Raw genomic sequence first — 17,616 nt, forward strand, 5'->3', positions numbered from 1 at the left:
AAAAATAAAGATTATTAGTTGAGATTTTTTATTTTTTTTTATTTTTTTAAATTTTTATTTATTTATGATAGGCACACAGTGAGAGAGAGAGAGAGAGGCAGAGACACAGGCAGAGGGAGAAGCAGGCTCCATGCACCGGGAGCCCGACGTGGGATTCGATCCCGGGTCTCCAGGATCGCGCCCTGGGCCAAAGGCAGGCGCCAAACCGCTGCGCCACCCAGGGATCCCTAGTTGAGATTTTTTAAACTATAATTTATTTATAAGAGATGACTTTAAATACAAGGAAATCAGAAAAGTTGGATACAAGAGAATGAGAAAAGATACAAAGATTAGCGTTAATCAAATCTGATGAAATAGGCTATAAGCCAGAAGCATTGTCAGAAATAAAGAGAGCAATAAAAGGATCCATCCACTAGCACTATATAACAACTCTAAATCTGTAAGCACTTAACATCTCCTCTAATAATATAAAGTAGAAGCTATAGAATTAAGAGAACTAAATTCACGTTGTACCAGGAGCTTTTAATACAACTTTCTCATAACTAGTAAACAGACTAAAAATCAATAAATACAGAAACAACTCAAACAACATGATTACTGCATTTCACACCATGACAATATAGAGAACACTACACCCAACAACTGCATAATATACATTCTTTTCAAGTACACATGGAAAAAAATTCTAAGTGAAAGTATGTTTGGCCATAAAGCAAGTCTCAACAAATTTCAGAGAATTAAAATCATATGGAATGCGTGGCCCTGACTACAGTAGAAATAAGCTACATAATTAATTACACAAATAAAAGTAGAAAGGTCCTCAGGTTTGCAATTTAAGCAATACACTTGTCAATAACCCATGGATCAGAAAAGAAATTAAAATAAAAACTAGAAAGTATTTGATGGAAATTATAAAAACAACGTATTAATACTTCTGGGCTGCTGTGTGGGCCATGCTTAGAGAAAACAATATTGCTCCAAGTGCATGTATTAGAAAAAAATTAATACCCAAAATCAATTATCTAAATACTCCAGACCAAGTAGTTAGAAAATAGAAAATTAAAAGCAAAGAAAGTAGGAGGGAGGAAATGATAAAGATAGCAACAGAGATTAAGAAAGATTAAAATAAATACACAATAAAGAGCATCAAAAACTTACATTTATACGCCCTCTAGCAAAGGTGATTTAGAATAAAAATAGGAAAGACACAAAATATTGATACCATGAACAAATTGGTGTGTTATTACAGACCCCAGATATTGGAAAGATAGTTGAACATGATAAACAATATGACAATGAAGTTGAAAATTTAAATAGACAAATTTCTAGAAAAACACAATTTATCAAAATTGACACAAGGTAAATATAAGTATCTTAACCATATTCCTGAAGAAATCAAATCTGTGGTTAAAAACCCTCCTACAATGATAATGTTAGACCAAGTGGCTTCCCTGATGAATACACCAAGCATTTAAAGAAGAAAAGCACCAATCATAAAAGCTTTCATAAGGTAGCTGAAGAAACATTTCCCAGCTTGTATTATGAGATCACATAACCTTAATCCCGAAACCTGATAAGAACATAACAACAAAGGAAAATTACCACTGATCTTTCTCAGAAGAAGAAGAAGAAGAAGAAGAAGAAGAAGAAGAAGAAGAAGAAGAAGAGAAGAAGAAGAAGAAGAAGAAGAAGGAGAAGGAGAAGAAGAAGAAAGAAAATCCTAGATAAAGAAAATATCAAAACAATTTAGCAACATATAAAAAGAGTCACAGAGGACTACTGAAGGGGAGGTGGGCAGAGGGATGGGCTAGAAGGGTAATGGGGATTAAGGAGGGCACCTGTGATGAGCACCAGGTGTTGTATGTAAGTGATGAATCACTAGATTCTATACCTGAAACTAATATTATACTGTATGTTAACTTAAATTTAAATATAAACTTGGAAAAAAAAAAAGGAAACTGCAAAAAACAAAACAAAACAGAAAGGGTAACTTATCAAAGCAAAGTTGGGTTTATTCCAGGAACAAAAAGTAGGTCTAATAGTTAAAAAACAATCATTGTAACTCAGTATATCAGTCAAATGAAGAAGAAAATTGCATAAAACATCAATAGATAGAGAGGAAGTGTTTCCTAAAATTCAGTCCCATTCACAATAAACATATAGCAAAATAGGAATTGACGGAAACTTTTTTTTATAAATTTATTTTTTATTGGTGTTCAATTTGCCAACATATAGAATAACACCCAGTGCTCATCCCATCAAGTGCCCCCCTCAGTGCCTGTTACCCAGTCACCCCACCCCCCGCCCACCTCCCCTTCCACCACCCCTAGATGGGGAAACTTTTTTATATATACGTCTTAAAAAGAATTATTTTAGACTTAAAGAAAATTTGCAAAAAATATGCAGAGGATTCTTGTATACTCTTAACTATCTGTGTTCTTACAATAATATTACACAACCACAGTGCAAACTAGGAAATTAACACTGGTACGATATGGCTAATGAACTTATAGGACTTATTCACATTTTGCTGGTTTTCCCATTAATGTCCTTTTCGGATTCAGGATCCAGTCCAACATCCTACCTTGCCTTTACTTATCACAAGCACTTACTGAACTCCAACTTGAGACAGTTTCTTGGTCTTTATTTTTAAGGACCTAACGCTGCCAAAGAGTATTACAAAATGATACTGTGCCAGGAGGGAACTTTCTTAATCTAATGAAGAATCTGTTTTTAAAATCTACAAAACAAAAATAAAATAAAAAAATAAAATCTACAAAACACACTTCACCCCCAAAGAGGATGGCTGGAATCAAAAGTGGAGAATAACAAGTGTTAATGAGGAAGGACATGGAGACACTGGACCCCTCATACATTGCTGGTGGGATGTAAAAATGGTGCGGCTGCCATGGCAAGCAGGTTGGTGATTCCCCAAACACACACACAGACACACACATGTGCGTGCGCGCACACACACACACACACACACCAATTTGGTGGTTAAACACAGAATTAGTGTAGGGCCCAGAGTGATTCCACTCCTGTGTACACGCCCCAAAGAATTGAAAATAGGGACTCAAACAAATCCTTGTATGTGAATGTTCGCAGCAGTGCTCCTCATAATAGCCTAAAAGATGACGACAACTCAAATGTCATCAACAGGTGACTGGATAAACAACACATGGTAGATACACACGAGGGACTATTATTCCACATAAAATGAAATGAAGTAGCAAAACAAGCTACCACATGGATGAATCTTTAAAATGTCATGCCAGGGGACTCCTGGGTGGCTCAGTGGTTGAGCATCTGCCTCCAGCTCAGGACATGATCCTAGGGTCCTGGGATCAAGTCCCGCATCCGGCCCCCTGCAGGGAGCCTGCTTCTCCCTCTGCCTGTGTCTCTGCCTCTCTCTGTGTGTCTCTCATGAATAAATAAATAAATCTTAAAAAAATAAAAAATAGTAAAAAATAAAATATGCTGGGAGGAAAAAGTCAAACAAAAGGTAACACACTGTGTGAATTCATTTAGTGTGTGAAATACTTAGCGCAGGTAAATCCATAGAAACAGAAAGTATATTGGTAATCACCAGAAATGGGTTTTGTGGGAATGGGGAGTAATTGCTTAATGAGGTACAGGATTTTCTTTTGTAATAATGGGAACGTTTTGGAAGTAGATAGAGGTTGTGGTTGCAAAATATTGTGAATTACTAAGTGCCACCTAACTGTTCTCTTGCAAGGAGTTAATTTTATGTTATGTGAGTTTCATCTCAAGTTCTAAAATTCTACAGCAACAGCATACTTGTTGGTGAAATGTTAGAAGCTTTCCACTGAGATTGGAAGAGAGATGCCCATTATCACCAGTTCTATTTAACACTGTAGTAGAGGTCTTAGCCAGGGCAATGGTTATAAAGATGGGGGGGGTGGCGGCTGGGTGGCTCAGTCAGTTAAACATCTGACTCTTGGTTTGGGCTCAGGTCATGATCAAGGGGTCATGAGATGGAGCCCACGTAGGGCTCCAAGCTGGGTGTGGAACGTGCTTAAGATGCTCTCTCTCCCTCTGCCCTTCCCCTACTTGCCCACATATACACTCTCTCTTTCTCTCAAAAAAAAAAAAAAAGAAAGAAAGAAAGAAAAGAAAGGGAAAAAAGGAAATCAAAAGAAAGAAAGAAGAGGAAGGAAGAGGAGGAAGGGAAAAAAGGAGTGGGGAGGAGGAAGAGAAGGAAGAAATAAAAACTGTCATAACGCATAAATGGAATTATTATATACTTACAAGATCTAAACAAATCTACAGATAAAATGTTACAATCTAAAGGTGAATTTAGATACAAGTCAAATTTTTAAAAAAATCCATTGCATTTCCATCTGATTAGAAATTGAAGGGAGGCCTGGGTGGCTCAGCGGTTGAGCGTCTATCTGCCTTTGGCTCAGGTCGTGATCCCAGGATCCTGGGATCAAGTCCCACATTGGGCCCCCCCGAAGGGAGCCTGCTTCTCCCTCTGCCTGTGTCTCTGCCTCTCTCTGTGTCTCTCATGAATAAATAAAGAAATAAATCTTAAAGAAAAGTAATTGAAGAATAAGTCAAAGACCATATACTGTACCGTCAATGACATAAATGTAGAGGAATAAAGGTAACAAAGCCGTGCAGAAACTTCAGACAGAAACACGACAAGCTCTATTGAGGAATATTAAAGAAGATTTACAAAAATGAAAGGATATCTTAGGTTCACTGATTTAAAGTTCAGACACAGATCAAACTCATTTCTGATACTAGAAGTCAGACGAATGGTCCTATGAGGAAAGGAAAGTGGCTACAGGACACAAGGGACGTGCTGGGGTCTCTTCTGATAATTTGTCTGAATGGCAGTTATAGGAATGTGCTTGCTTCGTGAAAATTCATTGAGGTGCACATTTTCTGTGTTTATGTTCAATAAATTTGTTTATTTTTTAAAGATTTTATTTATTTATTCATGAGACAGAGAGGAGAGAGAGAGAGAGAGGCAGAGACACAGGCAGAGGGAGAAACAGGCTCCACGCGGGAAGACCGATGTGGGACTCGATCCCAGGTCTCCAGGATCCCATCCTGGGCTTAAGGTGGCACTAAACTGCTGAGCCACCCGGGCTCTCCTAAATTTGTTTATTTTTAAATAAGTGTAGCTTACACACACCAGTCTTCAATAAGTATAAATACAGATGTACAAAAAAAAAAAACCCAAATCTCGCTGTTGCCCTTTTCTTACTGAGTAGGCTGTACCTCTAACCTTTGTTTGAAACCCCTTGCCACTTCCCAGCTCTTTCATGAGATCTCCAGAGGAAAACCTCCCAGTATCGACAAGAGAGTCTGTTGAATATTTCGACTCCTGCAAACACCAGAAAACCAGTTGCATGGAGTCAAAATCCAAATCCAAGTTAGGGTCACTGGGGAGATCATGCTGTCCAAAATAAGACCATATACTGCAATTTGCTTTCTAAATTTACCATAGACTTTTCCTTTATATAAATCCACCTTACCCCTTGAACGGTTATATAATAATCTGTTCTATGGCTTTACAGGATTTTTCCTAAAAAATTACCTTTTAAAGGGCATTTAAGTTGTTTTCAACTTTTTGCATCTATACAAAAAAAAAAAAAATCTCCCAGTGAATATTCTAGCACATACATCTTTTCCAATTGACTATTCTTTTTTGGTAGGATGGATTATTTGAAGTCAAAATAATATGGCAAAAGGTGCACAGGTGGATGAGGGTTTGGATATATGTTACCAGCTTGTCTGTAAAGCGGCTGTCAGCATTTACCCCACCACCCTGGCCAACACTATCTACGTCACTCTTTCCAGTCCTTGCCAAATCTGATGCATGAAAATAACAGCTTGTCAGCTTACTTACTGTTTCTGTAACTGTAAGCAAAGTTGAATATAGGTTTAGTGGTCATTTGTAGTTCTATTGTGAAATCTCCCATATTTAGTGAGGTCTATTTCTTATGAATTTTTTTTAAGGATTTTATTTATTTATTCATGAGAGAGGCAGAGACACAGGCAGAGGGAGAAGCAGGCTCCCTACGGGGACCCTGATGTGGGACTCGATCCCAGAACCCCAGGATCACGACCTGAGCCGAAGGCAGAAGCTCAACCACTGAAACACCCAGGTGCCCCTGTTATGAATTTTTAAAGATTTGTTCATATATGACAAAGATTAACCATATTTTTTTATCACATACAAAATAATTCTCACTTCTCAGTTTGACATGGGCCTTCCAGTTTGTTTTGTGCTCTGTAATGTCACACAGAAGCCCTTAATTGGCACAGGTAACATCTGTCCATTTTTTCCTTTGTTTCCTGGTTTTGGTATCAATGCAAGAAACATGTTCCCTACCGCAAAGATTATACGAATATTTTCATGTTTTCTGAGCCAAGGTCACACTGCCCATTAACAGTAAAGCCAGAATTTGAACAGGAGTTTGTCTTAATATCTTGTGTGTGTGTGTCAGCTCCTGCTATACTGCTAGCGGTCACAGCAAGTATCTCTGGATATTAAGACTACAGATTATCTTCAACTTATTTTCACTTCCTGTATTTTCACAAATGTGTGCAAGAAGGCATGATTATATAGTGGTTAAGAGCAGGGACTCTGGAGCCAGGTGGCTCTGCTACTTCTTAGCCACGTGACTCTTTACTTCTGTGCTTTGATTTACTTATCAAATGGGGGAAACGATAGTACTTACCTCATAAAATTGTGTGCAAATTTAATCAATTAAGATGTGTTAGAAAAGTGCCTGGTAAATCATAAATTCAATATGAGCTTTTGTTTTAATGAACACATACCACTTATATAATAACAACTAACGAAAGTTATTTTTGAAATGAGAATATTCCGTTATTAGGGCAAGGAACTGAAAAGCCCATTAGCCCAGTTCCCTGAAGAGCTATCCTGGGATTCCGAGACGAGCTGCTCACTGCCCAGGCCTCACACTCAGCTCGGTCAGATGGAGCCCCCGAGAGGACACAGCAGCCTTACCCCCTGCCCCCAGCTATTGGCCCCTCTGGTCTCCAAGCAGCAGAGCTTTCTGACCTCACCTAGCTTCTTAGGTGAAGAACAAATAATCAGAGGACAGAAAAAGGAAGCATCTAATTCATTCTTTAGACATTTCCTGAGGGCCTGATGTGTGTGACGTACCTGGCCAGGTAACCGCTGCCATTTATGAAGATGGACTGTGTGTTGGTCACTGCAGGGATATTATATCACACACACACACACACACACACACACACACACACACCTGTTAAGGCAGACACGATTGTAGCCCCATTTTTTAAAAGATTTATTTATTTATTTATCTATCTATCTATCTATTTATTTATTTATTTATTTATGAGAGACAGAGAGAGAGAGAGGCGGAGACACAAGCAGAGGGAGAAGCAGGCTCCATGCAGGGAGCGGGACTCGATCCCAGGTCTCCAGGATCAGGCCCCAGGCTGAAGGCAGCACTAAACCGCTGAGCCCCCTGGCGCCGCCCGGTAGCCCCATTTTATAGAGGAGAACACTAAAGGCCCAAACTTGGCCCAAATCCCCAAAGGTGGTAGGTGGGAAGCTCAGCCTGGTCCACAGGTGGCTTGACTGACACCCGCTGCATTCTACTGGTTTGGCTGTAACGTTCCCCTCTGAGCCCTGAGCTCTGCTGAGTTTGAAGTAGTCATAGGAAGGATTATCTTCAAAGGGAAGAGGTGGGTCTGCCCTGCTCTTCCTGGTGAGTGAACACACTCCCTCTCCCGCCCTCTCTCCTTCCCTCCCAAACTCTCTCTCCCGGCTCTCTCTTCCTGGCCACCTCTACAAAGTAACATTATTTGGGAAGACACTGGAGTATTGAAGGAGGCCCAGGCAGCAGGCTTGTGGAGGATCCAAGCAGCTTCCCCTCAGCGTCGGGTAGGGCACCCACGTGGCCACAGGGAAGGAAAGGGTTTCTGGGGTGCCCTTCTCTTTCAGGACTGGCCAGGGGGCCTGACCAGGAACCCAGCATGCCAGGTTCTTCAGAGCCAATCAAAGGATGCCTGAAAGCCCCTCATTCCTGCCAAGGATGGCACTTGCACCTTGCAGCTTCCTCGACAGTCCTGGCATCACACACCTCCTGGCACCAGGGGCCTTGCCCCCAGCACCAGCCTCAGCAGTGTCGAGTCAAAGAAAGAGGTGAAGGCCCTGGAAATTGTGTTCAGAGTGAAAAGTGCCTTTACCTTGGTTTCTCATCCACCATGAGGTAGAGGGATCGGTTCTTAGGGGTGAGACAGTGTCAGGCCTCCCCAAACCACGCTATCCACACCCACCCAGCAGCTCCCCTTTACCTCCACTGGCCCAAGGGGAAAGCTGTTTTCCAACTTCTGAGAACCAAACACTCACAAAAGGGGTTTTGAAATTCTGGAGCCTCACTCTACCCTAGAAGCCTGTTTCTTTCCCAGACCCTCAGCTCCCAGTGCAAGGTCTGAAGCAGAGGAAGGACGAGACAGGGTGACAGGTGCCTGCCAGGGGACCTTTAAGTCCAGGCGGTAGACTGCCAGCCACGTCCAAAGCTCTGAGGTCATTTCCCCTGATACCAGAGACTTGGCACCTGCTGGAATCCTTGGTGGATTAGAATGCCAGGAGTGCCCCAGATCTGACGCCTCACACCCTGGCGCCTGGCAAAGAAGCCTGGGAGGAGCAGACTGCCCTCGGCTTCTCAGAGCCCAGAGCTTGTTGCAGGGGCAGGGTCCACCAAGGCTGGGGCACTGGGGCAGACGCTGAGTTGCCAAGACCCTGCCTGTGCCCTACAAGGCTGACCTTGGACTCGGGGACACCCAAAAGGCAAGGGAAAGTACAGACCCCTTCTAAAGACCCGAGAAGCCCTGAAATGGAACTCAGCTTACTCTTGTGCCCCTTCAATGTTGATGCCACCAATGGTTGCTAAGAGACAGCGGGCATCACAGGTGCTGGCAGGAGGGGATCCCCAGAGCTCTGTGTAATGCCTGGCCCCTGGCAGCTGCCTGGGCTCTGCCCACAGCCTTAGCCCTCCACAGGGGCCAGAGGTCACAGCCAGAGGCCAGTGGCTTTGCTGAGAAATCACTTACTTGGAGCATGCAGGCTGTGCCCAGCAATCCTCAAAGGGGAGGCCAGGGTGGCAGGGATGACACCAGATCCTGACACCAAGCTCATGATCTTGGTGCCTCCCTAGCTGGCAAATCACAGAACCTCTTTGAACTTGAATTTCCTCCTTAATAAAATGAGGATAATTAGACAACATTGCTGACTTCCCAAAGGGATTGTAAGAATTAAAAGACAGAAGGGCTGGAGAGGCTCAGTGAGTTGCAAGGTGGGGCTCAATGCCAGTCGTCATCATTATAAAATAAATAACTGTGCTGATGGCGCTCTGTGAAAGAAGCCACGCCCATCCTCCACTAGGCCAAACAAGCTTTACCAAACCATGTGCAAACCATGGCATCCTTACCCCAATTTGTTATAAATATATAAACATATATGTCATCAAATGAGCCACGGAAATTATAAAACAGTAGTTTAAAATGATACATTTTATTAAATATAATTCCTATAAATTAGAAATAAAATCTGTGAATCAAGGTGACATATTGGGGCACTTGGGAGGCTCAGTGGGTTGAGCATCTGCCTTTGGCTCGGGTCATGATCTCAAGGTCCTGAGATCGAGCCCCCCATCAGGCTCCCTGCTCAGTGGGGAGTCTTCTTCTCCCTCTCCCTCTGCGCCTCCACCCTGTTGATGCCTGTCTCTCTTAAATGAACAAAAATATATATATATATTTTAAAAGGTGGCATCTCACATATGGAATAGGCTAAGTTATTCACAAACTGTTAATACCTACTGAGTTCAGGTAGAAGGGACTGTAGATGGTTTTTCTCTTATTCTTTTGCTTATCGCTCCTTCCTAGAGTTTCTGCAGTGCTGGATCGCTTGAGTGCTTTTTATAAGCAAACAGACAAAGAGGGTTCTAGACTGCAGTCTGTAGATACGGGGGGCTACTTCCACAGTGGAAGATCCATTTTGTTCAAACTTCTCCCATGGAGGACCCAGGCTTCCCTGGGGCAGCTGTTTCACAGTAAAATCCTGTTTTCAAGGAAATCTCACACAGAAGCCCAGTGTGCACACAGGATAGGGAGGCACTGTGCCTGGTGGAAGGGGTTTGGACACAAATCAGAGAGGCCTGCCCTGTAGGTAGGGCCTTAGACAAGCCCACACACTTCAGATCCTTAACACTTGCCCATAGGCTGGTTGTCTTTGTGAGCAGTGCCTGGCACACGGCAAAGGAACAAAATTTGTCAGCAATTATTAAATAAAGTTTTTAACCAAAAGATAAAGGCGGAACGCAGCGGCTCTGGTTCAAGGGGTGTGGAGCCTCCTTTATCCTCTGTAGTATTGCTTAAAGCACCTCCGGGGAAGTCTGAGCCAAAGGGCAGAGTCTGGAGCCCTCCATGGAAGTAGGTGCACCGAGCAGAGGTCAGGAGGTAGCATGCCCAGGCCAGGCTGGGCTGCTAGCAAGTTCGTGGATCATTTTCTCTCTCTGCGCCTGGTTTCTTCCACAAACTATACATGAGTGGCTCTCAATGAGGTGTGAAAACTTTTGTTGGGGTGGGAGGTAGGTTTTGGTTTGTCACAGTGATTGTTGAATGGTCTCTTCTCTGGCCAAACTTTCAACCACCCCTCCAGTAAGCTTTGTAGATGACATAGCTGTTAATGGTTCTCCTTAATAATCTATTTTATATGCATTTTATATGTTTACATATAAACACTGAATATTTTTGCAGTTTTAACCTACACCATATTTTCTGGGATTGCAACTTCCATATAAATCAAGGAAAGCTGTATTTTGTGCATTACTTCATCAAGGGATTTCAGAAAATCAAACCCTTTGGGCATGGTATTTGACTCACCACACATCACATCAGGAAACAGTGCATTTATGATGATTCCCCACACAAGAACAAGCATTTAGCTCATCAATTCTGCTCCTGTAGCTGGGCCAGGGCATTTATATGTTCAAAAGCCTACTATTTGAAGTTATTATAAAGTACTTTTCTTTTATACATGTAATGCACACAGGTCAGTTTTATATGTGCACATTTCAGATCAGTAAAAAGGATTTTTACAATACATTAAAAAGGAAGGGGGGGCCATGAAAACTGTATCAAATTGTGGGAGCACACTAAGAGAAGGGTGGAGGTGTTAGATGGAGAACCTGCGCCCATGCTAACATCACAGATGCCTTTCCTGGTTGGAGGGTGGAGTTGCAAAGCCCTCCTCCCGGAGGGGCGGTGTTGGGGCTGAGGCCACCAGGCAGATCCAAGGACCCTGCCCTGGAGCTGCTCTCACTCGGGGCTCCCAATCCAAATGGGATTTACCAGTCAAGAAAATCCCTTGTTAAACTGGGCTCACAGCCCAGGGAGTCTCCTGATGAGATTCCCAGCATTGATGGCTTCTAGTCGGTTAAGTTCATCAATTAGAACTGAGGTCTGATGGGTGAGACAGGGGCCTTGGGCCACAGCCAAGGACACTCATAAGGTTCTGGTTGCCAGGGAAACCCCAGCAGCTGGAGCTGTGAGCTCAGAGGCTGCACTAGGGCTCACACTCCAGGATACAAGGTCTCAAATAAGAAATACAAGGCCAACATGTGAATCTAAATGTAGAAGGTGTTGAGAGTCTTCTTCAAAGCACCATCCTGAAATCTGAAGTCCTGACCCTCTGATCACGTTTTGTGTTGACATTACCTCTCTTTTATGAAATAATGGTGATGGTAAAGGAGCTGGTGTTTCATAAACACCCTTTTACAAAGCCAAAGAGTTAGTGCCCCCTTCAATGGCTCCTCCACTTATCTGCTCTCTCTTCCCCTCTTCTACTCCCCACCCCCCCACACACCGACACTCTCTCTCTTTCTCTCCTCCTAAAACTTGAAAGTTTTGGAATAGAAGGAAATAATGTGAAAACCGATACATTCACTGAGCTGGTGCAGGAGCCATCAGTGGTGGCCATCTGTACCTGGTAGAGTGAGGTCATACACAAGGGCGTGGTTACCTTTCCCTGGGGAAACTTCACAAAGGAGGTGATGTCTGAGCTAAGTCTTGAAAACACAGGGGCTGATGGCCAGGGGATAGATGGATGGTGGGGGTGAGGGGTGAGGGGCAGGAGCAGAGACATGACAGGAGGACATGCTGGAGAGCCACCTGTTTGACATGTTGCCATCAGAGCGTCTTGCCTGACAGGCCAGGACAGGCCATGGAGCTGGAGCCATCACTGGAAACCAGGTAACAGCAGGTCTTGAGGGGCAAGCTAAGATCCATGGATTCCAGTCTCTGAGTTGCTGTCCTCAGCATTAAACGGTTACTGTCTAGGATTTGAAATTCCAAATAGAGCAGAGACAGGAGGGTGAGTCGGGGGCCAGCTGCCAGTGGGGCACACTGCAGGGGAACAAGGAATCGCCTTTCAGAAGCAACTTGGGATGGAAGCAGGCCTTCCCCAGACCCCAGAGGAGGGACTGGATTCCCCAAAGTGACAAAAGACCCTTGGTATGTAGGCCATTTCCCAGACACCTTCACAAAACTACAGAAACAGCAAGTTTTGCTGAGAACCATGGTGCCCACACTCTGTGTTCTCTACACGTGATGTAGCCCGCCATGCTCTCAGTTCGCAAACTTGGGGGGTCTTAGGGGATTCCCTACTGGAGTCAAATGGGACTTAGTCTTTTATAACTCAATTTAATTTTGTTCTGTGCCCTTATTTTGCTAGGTAGCAGAAATGTCATGTCAGGCAACTTAGGGGGTTGCCCCTAAATTCGGGGGAATCGATCGAGGACCCATTAGTGAAGGCCCACAATCCTGTCTGTCTGGGGGACACGCCTCGTCAGTGGTCTAGGTATGGGGTCTCTGTTAGTGGTGGCACCCCTAGCATCATCTCCGTGCTCCCCACTCTTGGAAGCTGCCCGTGGCCGCCGCCTTTTCTTGGGGTTTTGCCGTGTCCCCACAGTGCTTCCTGGGCAGTGGCACTGGGCGCTCTGGTTGTTAGCTCAGCAGTCTGGTGGGAGGGTGTCTAGGGCCCACCACCCTCTACTGTAGGGCTTCCCCTCCGCTCTCTCCCCTCCCGCAGCCACCTCGGGGGAGGGGCATTGGTCTTACTCCTCCTGTACCCCCTCCGCCTTAGCCAGCTCCTCCTTTCTGTTGTCCGGAGGTGCAGGCTTTTGGAACTCCACAGCCAGGAAAAGGATATTTATTTCCTCAGCTCTTCATCGCTTCCTCTCCCGGCAGCATCCAGCAAGTCTGGGCTTAGCTGCCTGCCGAGGGCAAGAGCAGCCACAGGTGGGTCTGGATTCTTCTCTCTTGGGGCCCTGGGATCCTCTTTGGGTTGTTCTGTGCCAGATACTGGTTCCCTCCCTAATTATTAAAACAAAACAAAACTCATCAGCCAACCCAAACCTCTCCGGCTCTGTGGCCGTCCTTGCCCAGTGCGCTCTCTGGAAGGTTCTGTGCTCTGTGCACGAGGCCTCGCTGCCCTCAAGCTGCTCTGCCGTGACCTTGGGGCATGGAAGACAGAGCACAGGTGACGACCACAGGCGACAGACCATGGGCGTGGGCACAGCCAACCTGTTGGGGCAACTGGGAGACAGGAACTGGCGGGTCTCCCCCTTGTCCCTCCGGCATTCAGTCCAGTGCCCAGAGATGTTTTCTTGGCCACGATCTGGTTTCTGTGCTGGGATAATAGGTTACAAATGGGAAAAGGCTGTCTTGCGTGTAGTCATTGCGAAAAATGAAGTGATGTTTCCCGCCCAGTTTTCACATTAAAAAACATTTCCTCCAGCCACCAATGAACATCCTACCCTCTAATTAGCTGTCACCCCCAAAGTAGCCATTTTTTTGTCCTCCTGACTCTTCTTTCAACGCAAATTCCAGAGACAGGAGCTGCCTTTCTTGGAGATTTAAGAGATCACAGTTAAGAGATTGGGTTCTGTTTCGGACACTTCGCACCTGATAACTTTGGAGGGGTGATTTGCACACTCTGAGCCTCGGTTCCCTCATCTGCACCCTGGGAATGCCAATAGCACCTGCCTCCGGGAACCACTGTGAGGATCAGATGAGTGAATAAGGAGAGGTGCTTAGCCCTGTGTCGGTCACACAGTCAGGCCTCAATAAAATATGGCCCAAGTTGTTATGTGACCAAATTATTATTTCCCTGTGCCTCTGAAAGCTTAGGGGCAAACTGGCATCAGAGAGTCAAGATTTTAAACTAAAGGAAGACAATGCTCAGGGAGGAAGTGAGAAAGGGAAATGCTCGAGAAGTTAGGCCACATGACATCATCTCAACTATAAACAGCAGCATAGCAATTCCCCCTCATCCTGCAAAACAAGGAGCCCCTTCCTTTATGTGCCTTGGAGGGTAAATGGAGCCCCACCCCCACCCCCCAACATAGGCGAAGGGAAGCAACTGGAGAGCCATGGCCCCCAACAGAGAGGGAACCAGGAGCACCCTGGTGGATGCCACAGCTCTGCCCCATTGGCAGCCCTAGGGCCTGAGAGTCCCCACTCCCCCCTATCCAGGCTCCTGGATAATCCTGCAGTGTGGACTGCCAGGATGGGACGCTTGGCCAAGGTGAGCAGCAGAGAAACATCTTTGTCCACGCATCAGAAGCATCCCTTGGCATTCCAGGGATGGATATATCCTCCGGAGTCCAGCGTCTCCAGCTTCTCTCTGCCTTCTTCAGACAGCCCAGCTTCTTAAACACTCAGACTCATCACCATCACCATCATCATCGCTTGTGTTTCTTTTGAGCATTTATTGTGTGGCACTTTTCTAAAGACCAGTCACTCCTCATACCTACTCACCAAGGCACCTCAGACTTCCTCTGAAACCCCGCCTCACAGGCCCTACAAGAAGACTTCATTGCTCTGTGACGCTGGCAGAGGAGGTCAGGCCACAAATATTGGCCTGACCAATATTGTGCTATTGAGCACCTACTATGTATCAGACCCTGTTCTGAAAAACACCCTGTCACATTGCTGTCTTTGCACAGCTAATTGCAAGTGGATGAAGGTGAGCAAAGGGGAAGTACATGGTGCCCCTGGGAGAAGTCAACCTCCTCCGAAGTCCCCAGGGCCAGAGTCCAGGCTGGTCACTGAGCAACCGAAAGGTCAATTGCTCCAACTTCTTGGCTGCTGTTTCACACTGCCATGTGTGCCTCCCTTCCCTCTTGGTGGGTGGGTGGTTGAGCCAGTTCATGGTAACAGGGTCTGGAAGGGATTTGGGGGTGTGTCCAGGCTGTGAGCTCCTCAAGGGCAGGAAAATATCTCATACCTGCATCTTAGTGTCCAGTAGAGAACTTTCCGGAATAAATGTACCACAGCAAAGGAAATCATTAGCAAAATGAAAAGGCAACCTACTGAATGAAAGAAAATATTTTCAAATCATATATCCAATAGGGGATTAATATCTAAAATATATAAAGAACTCACATAACTCAATAGCAAAAACTAATCAATTAAAAAATGAGCAGAAGATTTAAATACACTTTTTTTTTCCAAAGAAGACATCCAGATGGCCAAGAGGTACATGAACAGATCCTCAACATCTCTAATTATCAGGGAAAATGATTGAAAACCACAATGAGGTATCACCTTGCATCTGTTAGAATGGTTATTATCAAAAAAAAAATGTTGCTGAGGATACAGAGAAAAGGGAACACTTGTCCATTGTTGGTGGGAATGTAAATTGCTGCAGCCACTACAGAGTTTCCTCAAAAAATTAAAAATAGAAAAACCGTATGATCCAGCAATTCCACTTCTGAGTATTTATCCAAAGAAAACAAAAACACTACCTCAAAAAGATATCTGTATCCCATGTACATTGCAGCATTATTTACACAAAGCTGAGACATGGAAACAACCTAAGTGCTAAGTGTCTATTGATAGATGAATGTATAAAGAAAAAAAATATATGTATAAGTTTTCAGAGAAAACTTACGGTTTGTAACAACATGGGTGGAGCTTGAGAGCATTATGCTAAGTAAAAAAGTTAGAGGAGAAATACTGTATGATCTTACTTTTATGTGAAATCTAAAAACAAAACAAAAGCTCAAGCTCATACACATAGATAGAGAACTGATTAGTAAGTTGCCAGATGCGGGAAGGGGGGGGCGTGTGGGTAAAAGGAGTAAAGGAGGTCAGAAGGCACAAACTTCCAGTTAGAAAATAAATAAGTCATGGGAATGTGATGTACAGCTGGTAACTATAGTTAATAACATTGTATTGCATATTGGAAAGTTACTAAGAGAATAGACCTTAAAAATTCTCATCATAAGAAAAAAACAATGTCGTAACCATGTGTGGTGATGGTTGCAAGGAGTAAATGTGGAGTGAATTAACACAGGAAGGAACAATGGAGTAAAAGAAGCCTTTATCATCACCTCCTATAAAATAACATTTTAGGGCACTTCCCTGTCTGGGGCCTGCTTCAGTGGTTGGCTCAAGGTAAGCACTCAATAATATTCATAGAATATATACAAATATGGTCAATTGCTCTATCCAGCGTGGATGCCTACCTGGTCAAGTATAATCTGTCACAGTGTATAAGTATCGTGTATAGCATAATGCTCTATAAACATTTGACAGGTAAATTAATGAATGAAGTTATTAACAATATGCATACCACTTAGTGACCAAAGTAATTTTTCTCATTATCCTCCATTAATGTTTGCTGGTAACAGATTTTCTGTAACTACATAACTGTTCACTCACTTTTCTTGAATTTCTTAGCAGGTAAAAAACAAAACAAAGCAAAAAAACCCATGGAGAGGAAAGGGGGACTGAGTCTAAATCTAAGAAATTGTCCATGTGAGCACCCAAGCAGGCTATGAAGTCTGCAGGGGCTGGGGCTACCCAGGATGAGGAATGGGGACCAGCGTGGAGGAGGAGGTTCAGCGGCCTAGACAGGCCACTCGGGAAAGCACAACTAACTCAGCTATATTCTCTCTGGGATTCGCTTTTTCTATTTCCAACATCATTATTCGATTTCCATATGATTTTACAAGATGCAAGGTAAATATTAGTACGAGCACCTCTTTGCAAAAAGTAGCCATTTAATTTGATGAAATATGGCTCAGGGTGATGGATGATGTTTGGACAAGCCGACTTCATACAAAGTCAACATTTATGAGACTTGGAGCAGGTTCCTCTGCTAAATAAAACCATCCTCCCTCTGCTCAGCTTGTGCCTCCATCAAAGAGAGTCAGAGACAGAAAAGGGAGACAGAGCAGAGCCCATCCATAAGCAGCTTGGAGTTGAAAAACTAAGGCTGAGAGCAGACACTCCTGCCTGAGTGACCCTTAAGGGCTTTGGCATTGTCCATCCAGCTCTCCACAGAGGTCGCTCAAGAGTTCATATTCATGGACAATCACTCTTCTTGTTTTCCACCTCATGTCAAGGCTGAGCAGGGGGAGATCTTTCTTTGCCACCACCCCTTGCTCAAGAACCTCTTTCTTCCTCCTTCTCCTTCCTCTCTTGCCAGGGATATTTGCTTTAAGGAAAAAAAGAAAAAAATTCTAAAAAGATCAGGAAAAGTGTGGATATGCAGAGGCAGGGGCCCTTCCT

At 44.1% G+C, this 17,616-nt stretch overlaps 1 protein-coding gene across 9 annotated transcripts in view; it reads left to right on the forward strand.

Moving 5' to 3' along the window:
* The first annotated feature begins 12,126 nt into the window (after positions 1-12,126).
* The window catches only part of SIAH1 (siah E3 ubiquitin protein ligase 1), a 78,409-nt gene continuing 72,919 nt past the window's right edge, over positions 12,127-17,616 (forward strand). For 3 of the 9 annotated variants that reach the window (XM_038531111.1, XM_038531110.1, XM_038531115.1), the window contains exons 1-2: positions 12,140-12,288; positions 13,214-13,335. The gene's annotated coding sequence lies outside the window, so the exon portion shown is untranslated. Of the gene's footprint in view, positions 12,289-12,769; positions 12,896-13,207; positions 13,336-17,616 lie in introns of all 9 variants that reach the window. The other 6 variants (XR_005355830.1, XR_005355829.1, XM_038531113.1 and 3 more) reach the window with 5 other exon arrangements.

This window comes from Canis lupus, chromosome 2, assembly GCF_011100685.1.
Source record: "Canis lupus familiaris isolate Mischka breed German Shepherd chromosome 2, alternate assembly UU_Cfam_GSD_1.0, whole genome shotgun sequence".
NCBI classification, from domain to species: Eukaryota; Metazoa; Chordata; class Mammalia; order Carnivora; family Canidae; genus Canis; species Canis lupus.